We start from the raw sequence: 19165 nt of genomic DNA, 5'->3' as shown, positions 1-19165 counted from the left end.
ATGTGGTTGGGGACTCCACCCCTATTGAAGATTATCCTTTTCATCGTACGACACATCTCGACCTTCTCAGGCATAGTTAAAATGAATATTCTGCCTTATGAGAAGTGGAATCAAGTTCCATCGATTTTCCTCGTACTCGTCTCTTATTAAGTTCCATCGGTAGGGAACTATTCGTCGTGGATAGAATTTTATGCCATTACCCTGGTTTCCATACCCAAATGTTGTCGAGTAGGTGTGATCACGATTACCACATGGATAGGATGAATTGGAGAGATATTGACTACAAGGAAGAGAGGGTTTTAGTATGGTGTTCTTGTTGAAGGGAAGGCCACGGGCCAAGAACCGAAATGACTTTTTTCAGATTCCAAGTGGGAGAAGTCATGTTCTATGAATAAACCACCGGTAATGTCCGTCACTCTATAGGGAATAATTCCCTTGCCATGCTTGATCAGTTGTTTTATAATCCCCAGATGAGTTGGATATTGGTTGTATAGTAGGTTTGGAAGACATTCTCAATCTTTGACCTGCTGGTAGCTGCTGCTACGGAACAATCAGCATTTCATCACAATTCATTCGATTGGTTTGGCTATAACCTGCGCTTATATGCCTACAGTTGAAATGATATGAGATTGTTCACATTAGCCCCTATTGAAAGGCAACAGATGGAGTCCGGAACCAAAATGACCCAATAAAAGACACATTGAACCAAAATATCCCAGAAAAAAGAGAGGCACAAAAGTACCTGTAATGCAGTAAAATACTCCGTTAAAGGACTTAAAGGTAACGGCATGGTTAAGTCCATTAACGCAGTATTTTACTGCGCTAAAGTATATTCCCGTTCCCCTTTACTGCTCTAAAGTACCTATTTGTTTTGGTTAAACTCTCTTTCTTTTACATTTTCACACTTTTTTACGTACTTTAGCCATATATTAATCATGCTCCGATACTCCGGAATTTCAATATTTTATATAGAACCCTACTTATTTTTGTGCGATTGATAAGGTAGGCTCAATACATTAAGGATACTCAAAACTTTGGATTATCGTTTTAGTGGTTGAAAAGTGTTTGAAGTCCATTTTTGTTTGAAGACTTGTTGTCATTAGCTTTAAGTTATTTATGTTTTAGGGTTTTGTGTCATTTTTAAATTAATGCCAAACTCTATTTTGAATATGTCACGATTTTTTTATTATTAATTTAGGAGGTGACACTAAAAACGATAATAAAGACTAAGATAATATTTATAAATATAAATAGATATGCAAAAAAAAAAATTGTTTACTTAAATTATACAATGCTATTGTATATACACTATCGTGGATGGATCCCACACGTGTTATGCCTGAGACTATCCTTAGGCCTAAGGCTCATACCATCCCACCGCCCTCCCCATCGTCTTCATCCCCCTCTTTCCTCTTAATAAGAGGGCGCTCTAAGCCATGATCATCCCTCGCCCTTGCGCCCTTCTGCATAACGTGCTTCTTTTTGGGATCTAGTCCCGCTGGTATGCTCAGAATATCAAGCTGAGCTGGGTCTGGAAACGCGACGTCATCCTCGTCGGGAGTGCCACTGCAGGCTCCAAAAGATGAACCTGAGGAATATATAAAAATTAGTACCATTTCTTATTTATATTGAATACATTAACATTTGTTGAATGATCAAACTTGTGTATCGATGGGTGCCTGAGTAGGCTCCTGAGATGGGTCTGGTGCAGAATATAAAGTAGTCTCATGGACGAGATGTTGTTCGAGGTCCAAATAAAGGTTAAAAAAAATTAAATAAATATTCACCTTATATTGAATAAAGTTGATTTTTATTAAAAATCTTACCTGTGGCTCGACAGTCTCATGAAAAAACACCTCTGGCTCGGCAGGCCCATGAGAAAACGCCTGAGTGGGTCGCTCTTGTGGACTCACTGGCGCTGAATCCTAAAATATGAAAAATTACCAAATAATAAGTAACATATATATTTTAAATAAGTACTTTAAATAATCAAATAAGTATTTTAAATATTCACCTTATATTGAATAAAATTAATTTTAATAAAAAGCTTAGTTGTGGCTCGACAGTCATATGAAAAGACACCTCTGGCTCGGTAGGCCCATGAGAAAACGCTAAGTGGGTCGCTCTGGTGGACCCACTAACGTCGAATCCTAAAATATAAAAGATTACGGAATAATAAGTATCATATATATATAAGTAATTTATATATATATATATATATATAAGTAATTTAAATAATCAAATAAGTATTTTAATGTGATTGGCCGCTCTAAATTTCTCACTGGCCGCTCATCATCTGATGATGCGCGAAACGCTGCCTAATCGATGTCATCACGCTCCTCCATGTACGCATTCTGGCTCGATTGAGATGAAGACCCAGGTATCTCCGCAAGTAGGCGCGCCGACGTAAATGTAGGTGACTGTCCAACTGAGCTGCCACTGGCCTGGAATGGCTGCGGATGGACTAGAATGGGAACGGCCTCTGGAATGGAAACGGTCTCATCTACCTCATCTACCAGATGGTGTCCTCCACCACTAAGTCCTCTAGCAGCACCACGTCATCCTCCTCGCGTGCCTGATACTCACCCTCTGAAACAGGATCATCCATGTGCCTAAACTCTCCTGTCTGGAGGATACCGTCCTCGAATATCCGTACCATCTCTGCTGCAAGCCCCGCAACCCTGGGGTAAAACATATTCTCTAACCCCAATATGCGTAATCGTTAAATGGCCACCAGTTGCATTTGTGTTCAACAGTAAAAAAATAGCTATTTTAAAACGTAATAATTAATACAATTAAATAAATCTAAATGCGATAAACTTACAAATGTCTTGTACTGCCCCGCGAGTGTTGCGTATCCTACATCCCTTGCAGGACGCAAATCTGGGTTGTCAATCAATTGGTGTGTGATCCCATGATATTAGCGCATGTAATCTATGACGGGAGTCGCATGACCGACTACCGCTAAAGTCCCCAACCTCCCCTACCAATGTTGGAGTTGGACGCCTATGAAAGCCAGAAATGCATCATCAAGGGCAACTCGATCGTCCCGCTAGAAGTGTCGGAACTCATGACGAACACCGGGGGGGGGGGGGGTATTCTGTGTATGCCCAAACTGTCATAAGACGCGCTCGGGCATGCGATCCTCAAAGATTTCTAGGTGTATCAATGGACACCGCGACTTCCATACGGCCTGACCTATCCTGCAAAAGGCCGGCAACCCATCCAAAATAGCAGCGTGCGGCGCCCATATAAATAGCTGCATAAAATAAAGATTCAAATTAGTGATCACCAAGTAGAAAAGACATTTAATTAAATTAATAATGTAAAGTTAAATAGTTTTACCGCATCGTCCATCATCTGATCAAGCTGGTCCCGGAATGAAAGAATACTGTGGTGCATATCCATATCCCGATCAAAACCTGTTATCCACCTCTTCGTGGGGCATGTCAATACTGAGGTGATGTCTAGGTACGGGCTGAAAAAGCAGCATCCTCTCCCACGCCCATAACTGAAAGCGATATTAGGAAATATGATTTTTTAGTCGTCGTTTCAAGAGGTTTATTTACATTAAAGGAACGCACACTTGAAATATTACCTAGAGACGAGCAAAAAATCTACACATATCGCTAATACGGCTAATAGACGCTCGGCATAGGCATCGGTAGAGGTACGCCAAAACAGCACTGTCCCAGCTGTAGTCTCCCAAGCAGTCCAGATGCTCCAAGAAAACCAAATATCGTAAGTTGACGTAGGCATCCGATGTGTTCAGGAACAAGATGCCCCCGAATATAATAAGCAGATACGAACGGGCATGACGATCAATAACGTCCTGCTGAGTGTCGTCCTCAATAGGAGGCTCTGCGAGCAAATAAGTGCAGAGTGCACTAATCTGCACCCAACTCAATCCCGAGACGTAGGCCGCGGCACCAAGCACGAAGTGGGTGAGCCTAGTCAATTCCGCCACCCATGTCCTACCAAGAGGAGGCTCATACCGACTGTATAATGGCTCTCCATCTACCCACAATCCAAACAGGACCTCCAGATCTTGAAGTGTAATCGTGGCCTCACCAGTGCGAAAATGGAAGGTATGTGTCTCCGGCCTTCACTGCTCAACCATGGCCGTAATGTGCGCCCAACCATGCTGTACCCGACCAACGGATACGCAACGATAGATACCGCCCCAAAAAAATATTTCTAAGACGCGAGAGTATGGGGGGCGCTCGAGTAAAAGAGCCCACGTTTTCTGCAGCTATGGGGACGGAGCCTAGTCGCTATTCATATAGCACCAATCCATAATAACTCACCTATAAGTGTCTTCCAAAGAAAGTACTGATCTATCATCGGGCCCTGGGTGAACAGCGGGCCCCGGGTGAACATTCGGATCCATGAAAGAGTCGGGTCTGTAGAAACTAAATTATTCATTATTCTTGAAATTAAAGAGAAATTATATTAACTAATTAATCATTTATAGGGAATATGTGAATTACGTTGTATTAAATTTTGTGAACAATTATATCTAATTACAATTGTTCTCCAAACTACAATCAAAGACATAACGAACTAATTTATTTAACGATTAACATGGGATAAACAAATAATTAACACGGGATAAACAATTTCACAAATAAATAAAGTAACAATGCCATAATTAACAAATAATAGGAGATTACTATATATTTTGTAATTTAACAATTCATAATCAATTAACAAAATAATAATTCATAAACAATTAACAAAATATCAATTTATAATCAACAATTAACAACTAATTAATTAATAATGACATATTTTACAAATAATAGTAGATTACTATATTAAACAGTTAATAAATTAACAATTCATAAACAATTAACAAATTAACAATTCATAACAATTAAAAAATAATAAAGTAACAAAAAAAAAACAGTAGCAAAAATGCTACTGCCAGCGATCAACCACAGAAAAGAAGAAGATTTTTTTTCGAAATTTACGACTATTAAACGTTAAACATGCTTAGGATATAATGTATTTAACAAACTAATAAAAAAGTTCATAGTAGAATACCTTAATCGAAGTTTGTTGTAGCGTTGTTTTAATCGAGTTGTGCGCCACTTTTTTCTAAAATTCGAGCTTAGAATCTTGCTCCTTGACTTGAATATACCGAGAATCTAAACTTTCCCTATGAAATTTTAATAGAAAACGACATCTTTGGAAGTGGGGTCCACCAGATAACGGCCTCTAATGGGGGTTTTTGAATTTTTTTAGGGGACCAGTGGTGGAATCCGATGGGTTTTAATGTCGGGGTCTTTAGCGCAGTATTTTAATGCGCTAAAGGAGAGAAGGCAATATCCTTTAACGCAGTAAAATTTTGTGTTAAAGGTACTTTGTGCCTCTTTATTTTTTCTGGGGTATTTTGGTTCAATGTATCTTCTATTGTGTTTGGTTCGGGACTCCAACAGATGTTCGTCCCATTAACACTTTTTACTTGGCTTGCCAAACGTTAGATTCTTGGTGATTCTATCAATATTTGTCCATTATTAGGCACTATTGTATACGGTAAAAATCGGACATATGTTAGAACCGGTAAGACCAGAGATCGAAGAAAAGGAGGGAAGATCGTCATCTGGTCTGATTTCTCCATAGCCGAATTGATCGTGGCCGTTGGTCCGAATTGATCGTGGTCGTTGGTCCGTTTGATCATAGCCGTTGGTCTGAACTGATTGTGGCCGTTGGTCCGGGAAATCGTGGTCGTTAGTCCGGGAAATCCTGGCCGTTAGTCCGTTTTGGCCCGGTCTCTATGCCACCGATGGTTCGGGGACTCTTGCCGAGGGTTCATCACCGTTGATCCGGACAGCCGTTTGCCCGTGTATCCGTTGGTCCGTTATGAGCGTTGCTGAAGCGCATCAGTGGTGTCACATCATGGTCGGCTACCAACTATGCGTGTGTCAGACGGCGCCGTCAGTCCAATCCCACCAAATCCGTGCAGGGGTTGTCCTTTTTATTGCTATTTTATTAATTCATGTTGTATGAGGCCCATGGGCTCACTGCTATAAATAGGGTATATCCACCTCCCTTAAGGGGGTTGGCTCTCCTTTACTTTCCAAGAACATTTGTAATAAAAGAGCTCATATACACAATCTCTCTCCCTCAATATTTGATCCGGCCAAGGCCATTTATTTCCATTTATATTGTGCTTCTTCCATTAAGTATTGAACGGAGCTTCTAAATGTTCATGTCCATAGCAAATCGAGCAAATTATCGTTATTAGCCGTTTTATTACTAAATACTCACACGCTTATTTTCCACTATCAAACATATATCAAGATCCAAACACATATCCTATACCCGCATACAAATTCAATTGATTTCCCAAATTCGGGGTAAACAGTTTGGCGCCCACCGTGGGGCTAGGATAATAGTGGTCTTTGATCTTGATCTCTATCTCACGCATCAAAATCAGAAACATCTACTGTTCGTCTCTGAAAAAACGGACCAAATGGCTAACAGTGGGCAATCTGGTCACGTCAACAACAACGAGATCATGGCCGAAAATGAAGGCAGCGGGCCACGAGGATTGCCAAACCCCACTGACCCTTTAAATACTAACAATTCTATTACTTTGTCCGGGACACAAGTCCGGAAAGAACCGAATACCCCGAATGATAATATTGACTTGCGTTTAATTTTTGAAATGTTGCAGGAACAGAGAGTGGCGATTGCCGAACAGGGAATCGCAATAGCCCAGTTGCAAAACGGAGGAGATAAAACGACCCCGGTAAAGGCGAAGGGTGCTGTTGAACCTAGAAGAGATGGGGCACGGAGGGTTGAAAGCAATGGCTCCGGAGCTGGTTCATCCACCGAGGTTCTGAGAATGCTCGAAACGTTGGCGAAACGGGTGGACTCGACCGAAAAAAGGGTGGAGACATACAACTCTCGGGTGGATCAAATCCCGGGGGCTCCGCCGATTTTGAAAGGGCCGGATTCAAAGAGGTACATCCAAAGGCCTTTTCCTCCGAGTGCAGCTCCGAAATTGATCCCGAAAAGGTTCAAAATGCCGGATATCCAAAAATATGACGACACAACGGACCCTCACGAACACGTGACCTCATACACCTGTGCTATAAAAAGCAATGATATGGAGGAGGATGAAATCGAATCCGTGTTGCTGAAAAAGTTCGGGGAAACTCTGTCAAAAGGAGCATTGACTTGGTACGATCATCTGCCCGAGTTTTCAATCACTTCTTTTGAAATGCTCGTCGATGCCTTCATAAAAGCACATGCCGGAGCCAAAAAGGTGCAGGCTCGAAAGACGGATATTTTCCGCATAGCCCAAAGAGACGAGGAGTTATTGCGTGAATTTGTCAACCGGTTCCAAAGGGAACGAATAGAGCTCCCCCCGATTCCGGAGGAATGGGCCGCACAAGCTTTCACAAAGGGGCTCAATGTTCGGAGCTCGACGGCTTCGTTCAAATTAAAGGAAAGCTTGCTGGAATACGAGGCCATGACCTGGGCGGATGTCCATAACCGATACGAGTCGAAAATTCGGATAGAGGATGACCAACTCGAGCTTCCCCCGGGGGCCGTGAAAATGGACAAAAGCTCGGAGAGATCACAAAAGAATTACGAACCGGAGGCCGGACCAACGAGGGAAAGGTATCGGCCATACTCTCGAGAACCAAGCTTCAGGTCGGAAAAATCAAGGGGTGGTCCGAGTCATTTCTCCGGGCGGAGGTAATAAACGGGCCGAGTCCCCGGTTTAGGTATACCATCGAGGAGTCAAACGAGGAGGCCACGGCCGTGAAACTCGATCTCATGGATGAACTTCGCGAAAACGCGTTGGTCCGTATTGCAGCCCAGAAGTAGAGAATGGAAAGGTACTACAATCAGAGAGCCAATTTTCGGCATTTATAAGTAGGGGACTTGGTGCCTCGGAAAGTTACCTTGGGCACCAAGAATCCCAACGAAGGAAAATTGGGTCCGAACTGGGAAAGACCGTACAAGATAACCGGGGTAACGGGCAAAGGATCGTATTAGCTGGAATCCGTGGACGGGCAGCGATTGGGCAACAACTGGAATGTGGCCCATTTGAAGGGATATTACTGCTAAGGTATGGACACCTCATGTTTAACCTTTTTCTTTTTGCAGGAAGTCGAGTGCCGGATAAAGTTAGGATCTAGGTCTGAAAACGCGTGTTGCACTCTTTTCCTTAGTACGGTTTTGTCCCAAAATGGGTTTCTCGACAAGGTTTTTAATGAGGCAACAAGTACAACGTGTTACTTAACAAAGATAAGGACAAACGCCCGGGAACTCGGGGTCACGGCCTACGAGTGGGGGCTTAATAGCGCTCGCCTGATCTTGCAGCTTAGATAAGTGCTAGGGGAGTACTATGCCACACCAAAGATGACACCGATCACAACAAACGGAGAAGCTCAACATTTGCTACGGCAAAACTAAGGCCCGGCCACCGGCCATAGCCTCCGATGTAAGGACCAAACGATCATAATGAATCGTGTCCCATTCAACATTTGCTACGGCAAAACTAAGGCCCGGCCACCGGCCATAGCCTCCGATGTAAGGACCAAACGATCATAATGAATCGTGTCCCATTCAACATTTGCTACGGCAAAACTAAGGCCCGACCACCGGCCATAGCCTCCGATGTAAGGACCAAACGATCATAATGGATCGTGTCCCATTTCACATTTGCTACGGCAAATCCAAGGCCCGGCCACCGGCCATAGCCTTCGGTGTAAGGACCAAACGATCAAAATGAATCGTGTCCCCCCAATATTTGCTACGACAAAACCAAAACCGGACCTTCTGCATTCGGTGTTGATGAAAGGACCAAACGATCAGAATGAATCGTGTCCAAACAGTATTAGCTACGGCAAAAACAGAAGGAAACAAAATTCTCGTATCTTATTCAAATACTTGCAATACAAAAATCATCGAAAGTTCGGATAACGATATCTCGAGTGTCTTCTTGTTAAAATACTCTACCCCGATGATTATCTCCGTATTTCGGCATTACTTCATTCGTATACCCTATTCCGGGCACTACGGTCGAAATTCGACAAAGGCAACAAGGTCATAGTGAACCGAGCAAAAATCGTTAACCCCTCAAACGGGGACTATTACATCGAAATTTAGTTAAGGCTGAGATTCAGGTGTCCAAAAAATACCGGCCATAAAAATGCCTATCGTGATTCGAAGACGTCTGAATTCACAAAGCATAAGATAAGTCCTACGGGCAAAAACTCCATCAAATTTCCGGACAAAACATACCGGATGAAAAGAAAAGCCAATATTCAGGCACAGCGCGGAATAATGACTCCGAGTCTACTTGCCCTTAAATCGGACCGACAACTCGGGCGAAGGTCATAACAGATATTCAAGCAAAAGAATAAAGAAAATCAAGAAAAATGCGTGTTCCATTTATGCGAAGGTCTTTACACCAGAAACCCCTACAAAAGCAAAAAACAAAAGGCTAAGTACAACTCCTGGTCTATCCGATATGGATGGATCCGGAGTGTTCGGACATTGTCCGCTCGGAGTCGCGGGAGTCAGTCTCGAGGGCTCTCTTAGCTTCTTCCTCGGCCCTCTTAGCTTTAAGTATCAGGGCCGGAAGATCCGCGAAACCATGCCCGGCTTGCTCAAGGGTGACCCTCCGAGACTTCCACCGTTCATAATACAAGCGATGAACCAAAGGGGATAAACGGTTAAATCAGCAACAAACCTGAGATGGAAGATGATTAGAGGTGACGAAATGAAGAGAGAATAAAGTGAAGTGAAGAAAATAAAATGGAGGAAGAATGAAATGAAGCCGTGATTCATCCACTTCCCGTTACTCCGATAAAACTACGGTCCGGAAAGTGTGGGGGCTATCTGTATACTGTAAAAATAGGACATATGTTAGAACCGGTAAGACCAGAGATCGAAGAAAAAGAGGGAAGATCGTCATCTGGTCCGATTTCTCCATAGCCGAATTGATCGTGGCCGTTGGTCCGAATTGATCGTGGTCGTTGGTACGTTTGATCATAGCCGTTGGTCCGAACTGATTGTGGCTGTTGGTCCGGGAAATCGTGGCTGTTAGTCCGGGAAATCCTGGCCGTTAATCCGTTTTTGCCCGGTCTCTATGCCACCGATGGTTCGGGGACTCTTCCCGAGGGTTCATCACCGTTGATCCGGACAGCCGTTTGCCCGTGTATCCGTTGGTCCGTTATGACCGTTGTTGAAGCGCATCAGTGGTGTCACATCATGGTCGGCTACCAACTATGCGTGTGTCAGACGGCGCCGTCAGTCCAATCCCACCAAATCCGTGCAGGGGTTGTCCTTTTTATTGCTATTTTATTAATTCATGTTGTATGAGGCCCATGGGCTCACTGCTATAAATAGGGTATATCCACCTCCCTTAAGGGGGTTGACTCTCCTTTACTTTCCAAGAACATTTGTAATAAAAGAGCTCATATACACAATCTCTCTCCCTCAATATTTGATCCGACCAAGGCCATTTATTTCCATTTATATTGTGCTTCTTCCATTAAGTATTGAACGGAGCTTCTAAATGTTCGTGTCCATAGCAAATCGAGCAAATTATCGTTATTAGCCGTTTTATTACTAAATACTCACACGCTTATTTTCCACTATCAAACATATATCAAGATCCAAACACATATCCTATACCCGCATACAAATTTAATTGATTTCCCAAATTCGGGGTAAACAACTATCACTTTCGTTGCAGTGAGGGAAGGAAATGCTTTAAATGTGGTCGTAGATTCAGTTCAAACTCTCCCATGTTTCATCTGATTTTAGGCCATTTCATGCAATGTATTTTACGATTAACCCTCTCTAATTTAAATTTGTTTGAATTCCAACATTACACTTTATGTCTCACATGAATGTATGAATGTTGAAATTTAGAGTATACTGGACCATCAAGAACCAAGAAGGGATATTGAATGTTGAAATTTAGAGTATACTGGACCATCAAGAACCAAGAAGGGATATTGAATGGAGACGGACCTACTAGTGAGTAGTTGTTGGGATTTTCATATTTTTGCCTCTTTCTGTTTGGAAGTTTTTCCCTTTCTTCACGACCTTGCGGGGTAGGAAATTTTGGAGTGCTCCCATTTTAAAGAAAATATTTGTACACATTTTGTAAGGGGTCAAATCTGGATCGGGCTTGGGCTAAATGAGCTTTTCTAGTGATTTGTTTTCATACTTGTTAAGGGGTCGGATGGGGTTTGGGCTAAATGAGCTCGTCTAGTGATTGGTTTTCTTTAGCATGTGTTTATAGTGTATAATTTTGGTAAGCAAAACGTCCGTGTCTTTTGTTTTATTTTTTTGTTTATAATTATAACTCTAGTATTCGAAAAACAGATAAAGCCTTTAGTTCCACACAAACATTCTAATAGTAATATTTATTTATATTCGGAAAAGTTCTTTCAAACTTAATAAAATTTCATTCATTTGGTTCAATACAAGAGTTTGATTCTTGTTGATAGATATGAAATAATTGAAATTACTAAAATATTAGACAAAGTTCTACTATCGAAAACTTGAAAAAAGTTTTCTTTATATCATAACCATAAAGTAAATAACGAGTTTTTCTAAATATTAATTGTAACCTTAACACTCATTTTAATTTTCTAATGACTATAAAAAGGTCTTTGCTGAAAAACCAAATTAATTGTAACTTGATAAATTAAAATAAAACTTGAAAATTTGGAAAGAAGATTTAAAAAATAGAGTAAAGGAGTTATTTGGAATGTATAGTTAAAAATATTGCATTAATATACTCAAGTATAGACGCAGATAGACTAAAAAAGCAAATCACGCAAATCAAAACCCTACCACCTAAGGCAACGAATGAAACCCAAACCCCTTGAGTCAGTCAGTCAGCGATGGAGTAATCTAGTATGTTCAATCTCTTGCCGTCGTCAGAGGAAAATGCTTTTACGTCTATTAAGCTCAATGTGCAAGGTATGTTCCCGTGGAATGAAGAAGATGAAATTCTCGAGAAAAATCCCCGCGAAGCATGGTACAGGCTCCAGATTTTTGACTTACTTTCAACTCCTTCATCCGTTATTTCTATGGTCGAGCTCATATGGGAGCCCCCGAAGCGGGATTACTGGATGGGATATAGGTTTGGGGTTATAGGTGACCATCTGTATGTGCTTAGGGGCTCCACCCCTGTTGAAGGTGGTGATCATTTTCATCTCTTCCCACATCCCAATCTTCTGATGCATAAAAAATATGAATATATTCATCCACATGGGTTTTGGAAGCAACTTCGGGTGATTTTCCCCTAAGGACCCTTGGTATGTTCCGTTGGGAGGGAATTATTTGTTATCGCTTGAGCCAATGTCAATATCTCGGTTTGAAACCGATGCCTGATAGGTGTGGCCACATCTACCACGTCGATTGGAAGGATTGACGGGATATTCCTTACATGGAAAGGGAGGGCTTTGGAAGGTTTATGTATGGGGTTCTGATTGAACGGGATGAGGGTGGGCCAAGAACTGAGATAGCCTTCTTTAGATTGCATGATGGTGCAGTCATTTTTTACGACTTAATCATCGGAAATATCTGTCACTCCGTAGGACATACATCCCCTTGCAGTATTTCATCAGTGGTTCTATCATTTCTACGACGACTTGAATCTTGATGGTATCGTTGGTTTGGAGGACTTGGAAGACAACTCCTTTTAACTAAGCCCTGTCACACCCCTTTTTTCGCGCCCCCGCGCTATAAACGCGCAAGTTTTTATTATTAAAGGGTTTTTCCATTTGAAGTGACGGTTTTGAAAAGGGATTATTTATTTACTCAGAGTCGCCACTTGGAATTGAGTTTTGGTGTTCCAAGTCACCTAATGAATCCCTAATCAAAAGGAAATGACTCTTTTATTATGGTCCGCGAAAACAGAAGACCGGGTAAGGAATTCTGTTGACCGGGAAGAAGGTGTTAGGCATTCCCCGAGTCCCGTGGTTCTAGCACGGTCGCTTTATCGACTTATGCTTAGCTTAAATTAATCTTTGAATATATTATGTATCTGAGCCTTGATTTGCTCGTACTTTTATTGTTGAGCATTTTTTATTGGTTTTAACTCGGATGCGTAACCGCATTCCGAATCTTTTAAGCATCTCAAAGTAAGATGCATAACTGCATTCTTATTCGAAACGAGATTAATTATTAAAACGAGTTCGACTAAGGTACGTAACTGCATCCTTGAGTTATTAAAAGAACGTCTCGAAATAAGATGCGTAACCGCATTCTTAATCGAAACAAATGTCTTGAAATGTGCCTAAAGCTCGTCTAGCGTTAAAGGCGATTATTTGTCTCTAAAATCTGAGACTTATTATTATTGGTTATTATTAATTTTCACTCTTTTGATAACGGGTTTTGAACAAATTCGCAACCCACCTCGCTCCCTTACGATTGGTTTACCACTCTTTTTTATAATTGACAACGGGGTTTGAAATAATTCGTGCCCCATCTCGTTCATTTCACAATTAAATAATTGATTAAATGGGCCTCTAATGTTGATATAGGCCCCAAAATATTTACAAAATATACCTCCTAGCTCATATTTCAAACCAAGAAAGCTGTAAATATGGTATTAAGTAATAAAATCTACTAACTAATTAAAGCTAGTACCAAAGATATTCTTAAGATTTCTACAACTAAAACTTTACAAGTATACTAACTTTCGGTAAATAACTAAACATATCCAAACATGCAACACTGTTCCCTTTTATTTAAAAAAGAAAATACATTTATAGTCATTTAGAGAAAAGGCATTTGTTTTAACCATGACTTAATAAAAATATTCCCTTCGTCCAACATCAACTTAAGAAAATCTGGAAAACTCTTTTTGTTTCTTATAATAGATCTAGTATAGTAAATTCAGGAGAAAACAATATCAACACCCCTTTAAACCCAAAGTCATTTCCTTAATCCAAAACTCCTAATCAACAACTATTACGGAAAAGATTTAAACATGCATACAAGAAACATGAAGCTAAATACTAAATAATACTATAGTCACCCCAACTTAATTGAAAAACACGGTCAGTTTACTTATGAGCCTCAAACTCAATACTTAAACAACAGCTTATGACTTAACTGTGGGAAAATAACATACGATAAGCAAACAAACATTTGATGAAATAATAGTTGAATGGGAAATATTGGACCTTTATTGCTGAGATGTTGTTACAACTCTGCTATGTATTATGAAAATAGAGAAATTCAAATATCTTCGATGAGATTTGACATCTACCAGAGCCGATGACCGGAAACCTTGACCCGTGGTTCAAACACAAAACTCAATATGTGTCGCAAAATAGAAGAAACTCAGGCAAACAAAACCTTTCAAAGCTGGTTTATGGGGGTTTTGGGTGAGCTTATGGTTGCTGTCCGTGGTGGTGTTTCTAGGTGTAGTGTGGAAATGGAAGTGGCGGCTGACTATATAGTGTAGGTGTCTAGGTGAAGGTGGTGGTTTAATAGGTGGTAGTTTAATGGTGATAAAGAGATGGGCTGGTGGAATGTCAAATGGGGTGGTGGTGGTTATAGGTCAGTACAAAAATGAAGAAGATGATATATATATATATATATATATATATATATATATATATATATTTTTTTTTTTTGCTCTCTGTCCGTTTCTTTCTCTATCTATTTCTCTATTCTCCTGTCCCCCCAAAAAATGATTCCCATTCCCCTCTTTTTCTATCAGTGTGATTGTGTATATATTCCTAAAATGGAAAATAAAACAAAACAAAATTAAAAGGTGGGCCCTCCTACTCCTTCTATTTTTGTGTGCTATCTAACAGAAAAGATACTCCATATTCATCATGTATTGTGTGTTGTGTGCATTTTCCTTTAGTCACGTGTCCACCCTTTTTTTTTCATCATTTTTTTTCATTGTGTGGGCCCCACCCCTAACAATAATATTTTCCCAAAAAAACGTGAACCCCTCCCCCTTTTGTGATAAGGTTTGTTATCAAACTTTGTCATTTTGTGGTGAGGTGGTACAATTCTATTTGCTTTTTTTTTTTTTAATATAAAAACAAAAAATATTTAATAACTATTTTTTAGATAACTGAAAAAAAAAATCTTAAAATAAATGACTGGCTAAGCAAAATTAAAACCTATAAAGCATATTTTGTAATTTTTCTTTCTTTAAAACACAAAACTTATACTCCAAAAATTGCAAATATTTTTGTTCTTTTTTATTTTCGCAAATAAGCCTACTAAATAAAATCGACACGTCAAAATAAAATTAGAAGAAATATTTAAACACTATAAGGTGAAACACACGGGGAGGGTTAAAATTACGTGTCTACAAGCCCAAATTTATGTGAATAACAACGTTTTTTCTGTTTGATATTACTATATTATCACTCAATGTGCACACATCCTCCAACGCTAAGCATTCTCTCTTAAATTCATTCCTAACCCTATCTTCTCAGTTCTCTGCATTATATTTGTTAAGTGGTTGAACCGAGTTCGGGCTAAATGAGCTTGTCTAGTGATTTGTTTTCGTTAGTACGTGCTTATAGTGTATAGTTTAGTAAGCAAAAAGTTAGTATCCCTTGTTTTATTTTTGTGCTTATAGTTTACAACTCTAGTCATCAGCATGGCAAGTCCTCCTAGGGTTACAAGTATAGAGCAAATATAATAACACAACTTATTTTGAGCGTTAGCATGGTGAAACACATACCACGACATTGAAGCACCAGACCCAATAAAGAATAGGCCTGAGAAAGTCAAAGTAACATGTTGTATTTGTTTAAGAGTGAATGACATGTTTGGTTCTAATAGCTAGAGAAGAAAGCAAACAGGGAAAATAGTGATACTTATGAACAGAATGCTCGAAAGGAGATAAAACCTTTAGTTTCACGGCAAACATCTGTTAGTAATAGTTATTTATATTAGGAAATGTTCTTTTAAGTTAATAAAATGTCATCCATTTGATTGAATATAAAAGTTTGGTTCTTGTTGTAAAAAATCTTGTTGATAGATATGAAATAAGTCAAAACTTCAAAAATATTAGGCAAAGTTCTACTATTTGAAAAATTTAACTAAATACTTGAAAAAAAAGATTTATTACATTTCTAATGTCAAAACTATAAAGAAAATAACTAGCCTTCCAAAATACGAATTGTAACTTTTTTACACTTATTTTATTTTCTAGTGATTATAAAAAGGTCTTTACTGAAGAACTGAGATTAATTGTAACTTGATAAATCAAAATAAAACTTGAAAATTTGGAAAGAAGATTTAATGCATTCATATGTCACTTTACAAGCAAGTTATAAATTTGCATATTAAAAAGACTTGAAAAAGTATTTTATGCATTCTTATGCCACTTGGTTCCCAAAAATATTTTGCGACACCTCCAGCAAAATTAATAATAATTTGATTTAAAAAAATAGGTTTATCGTTTATATATATAAGTGCAACTAATTCCATAACTCTAATAATCTGAAGCTCATTACAATATTTGAAATTTATATCATGTGATATGCACAAAATATCTCTTAAATAAGAAAGGGAACTCATTAAAAGAAAATATGGGAATCATGTGGTCAACAACTACAGAAAAAAAAAAAACTAGAAAACTCCTTCTAATTAAGCCCAAATTTATTTGAATGGCAACGTTTCTTCTATTTGATACTACTATATTATCACTTAATGTACGCACATTCTTCAATACTCAACATGACCTCTTAATTTCTTCCCTTACTCTAACTTTTCGGTTCTTTGCACTATACTTGTTAAGGGTCGAATATGAGCCCGTTTAGTGATTTTGTTTTCTTTAGTACATGTTTTTATAGTGTATAGTTTAGTAGGCAAAAAGTCGCTATCCTTTGAATGTCAACGTTTCTTTTTGTCTGATATTACTATATCATCACTGCTTTCGTGATTTGCATTTCCATATCGCTTTGAATTCCTTGATTATCCTGTTTTACTGTGTCGCTTGCATTATTTCATTGCAATATCGTTTTAAATCTTTTAACCTTATCTGACCCCCTTTTTATGCTTCTATTGAGCCGAGGGTCTCTCGGAAACAGCCATCCTACCTTGGTAGGAGTAAGGTCTGCGTACATTATTCCCTCCCCAGACCCCAAGATGTGGGATTTCACTGGGCTGTTGTTGTTGTTGTTGTTGTATTACTATATCATCACTCAATATACGTGTGTCCTCTAACACTCAACATACCCTCTTAAAGTCCTTTCCTAACCCTAATTTCTCGATTCTCTGCATTATACTTATTAAGGGATCGAATCGTGTTCCCGCTAAATGAGCTTGTCTAGTGGTTTGTTTTCTTTAGAAACATTATGTTTAGAACATTATGCTAAGTGCAAAAGTTCATGATAATTTGAGGCTACAGTGGTATGAAGACCGAGTGATTAACATGAATGAAAAGTGTAGTCAAATGGAAGCATCAATATGGTTAAAGTGGAATATGCTGAAGATTAGTAAACTACTGGGGATAAAATCTTCGGATATTGAAGATAAACTTTTAGAACTTTTCTTATGTATTGAACAGGGAAAACCCAAGAAACAATCTTCTTCTGTGGCATCTCCGTGCAGGAAGGGTGAAAGGGAATTGAAAGCCTTAGAATTCAGAGTGGGATTCAAATGTGAATCCAGTAATGGCGGATGAAGCAGGGGCAGGAGGATTTAGATTAATGATAGATTAGTTTGAAATGTGTTTGTTGAACGTGAGGGGACTAAGTGATCCCGAAAAAAGAAAGATGGCTAATCTTTTATTGAGAAGATGGAATGCAGACATAGTTTGCTTAACGGAAACAAAAATGAAGAAAATTGATCTACCTTGTATCATCTAACAAAGAGTATTCCCCAGAACCACTTCGGATCATTGTCCAAGTCTTTTAGAATGTGGTGATTGGAAAAAAGGGAACGGAAAAGGGCCTAAAATACCCTCGAACTATTGAAAATGGAGCAAAAATACCCTCCATCCACCTTTCAGCCCCCAAATACCCTTATCATCCACCTATTGGGTCTAAAATACCCTTATCACCACCTATTGGGTCTAAAATACCCTTATCACTAACAGAATCTTTTCATTAAACACGTGTCATTTTTCTATTGGTTGGATTATAAAATTAATTAAACTAATTAACTTTTGCAATATTGACCAGATAGTGCCCCCCCCCCCCCCCCCCCCGTGATTTTTTTTTTTTTTTTTGAAAAAAAAGTTGACATTTTTTTTTGCACCCCACCCCGCACCCTACCCCCCCCCCCGACGCAAAAAAAATTAATATTTTTGAAAAAAAAAATTTGACATTTTTTTTTGGGTTTTTTTAGCTGGGAGGGGAGGGGGGCGTAGGGTGCGGGGTTTGGGGGGTGGGGGGAGGGGGAGGGGGAGGGTGCGGGGTGGAAAAAAAGTCAACTTTTTTTTTCAGCTGGGAGGGGGGGGGGGGAGGTGTAGGGTGCGGGGTGGGGTGCAAAAAAAATATTGTTACGCTTCTCAACTTCCTAGTAAAAAGCACAAGTACTGTGAAATGTCTTGATAAATTAAAATGTTTAATGTAATTGAGTTACCAAAAAAAATAAAAATATCTCACCCTAAAAAACATGTTATATTTTCAACCAAAAATCTAAAAGGCACAAGTGTAGACTACAATATTTTTTTTTGCACCCCACCCCGCACCCTACACCTCCCCCGCACCCCCCCCCCCCCCCCACCCCCCAAAAATCTAAAAGGCACAAGTTGACTTTTTTTCCACCCCGCACCCTCCCCCTACGCCCCCCTCCCCTCCCAACTAAAAAAACCCAAAAAAAACGTCAAAACTTTTTTTTTCAAAAATATTAATTTTTTTTGCGTCGGGGGGGGGGGGGTAGGGGTGCGGGGTGGGGTGCAAAAAAAAATGTCAAACTTTTTTTTCAAAAAAAAAAAAATTCACTGGGGGGGGGGGGTAGGGGGTGGGGGGCACTTGGGTTATCTGGTCAATTAGTTTAATTAATTTTATAAGCCAACCAATAAAAAAATGCCACGTGTTTGACCAGAATATTCTGTTAGCAATAGGGGTATTTTAGACCCAATAGGTGGATGGTAAGGGTATTTGGGGGCTGAAAGGTGGATGGAGGGTATTTTTGCTCCATTTTCAATAGTTCGAGGGTATTTTAGGCCCTTTTCCGAAAAGGG

The 19165-nt window shown here is 39.6% G+C and overlaps 1 long non-coding RNA gene across 4 annotated transcripts; it reads right to left on the bottom strand.

Moving 5' to 3' along the window:
- Positions 1–1279: 1279 nt before the first annotated feature.
- LOC132609995 (uncharacterized) lies at positions 1280–14664 on the bottom strand. Of its 4 annotated transcripts, none has more exons than XR_009570982.1 (7): positions 14181–14664; positions 3599–4403; positions 3346–3511; positions 2825–3259; positions 2015–2700; positions 1827–1925; positions 1280–1588 (listed from the first exon to the last, which is right to left on the bottom strand). It is a non-coding gene; the product is annotated as an uncharacterized LOC132609995 (long non-coding RNA). The 4 variants fall into 4 exon arrangements; XR_009570980.1 differs by having other exon boundaries at positions 2015–2150; positions 2283–3259; positions 14181–14661; XR_009570979.1 differs by having other exon boundaries at positions 2015–3259; positions 14181–14663.
- Positions 14665–19165: the final 4501 nt, after the last annotated feature.

The sequence above is a fragment of the Lycium barbarum genome, chromosome 9, assembly GCF_019175385.1.
Source record: "Lycium barbarum isolate Lr01 chromosome 9, ASM1917538v2, whole genome shotgun sequence".
In the NCBI taxonomy this organism is placed as follows: Eukaryota; Viridiplantae; Streptophyta; class Magnoliopsida; order Solanales; family Solanaceae; genus Lycium; species Lycium barbarum.
The sequence above is the reverse complement of the archived record's forward strand: the minus strand, read 5'-3'. Positions and strand labels throughout refer to the sequence as shown.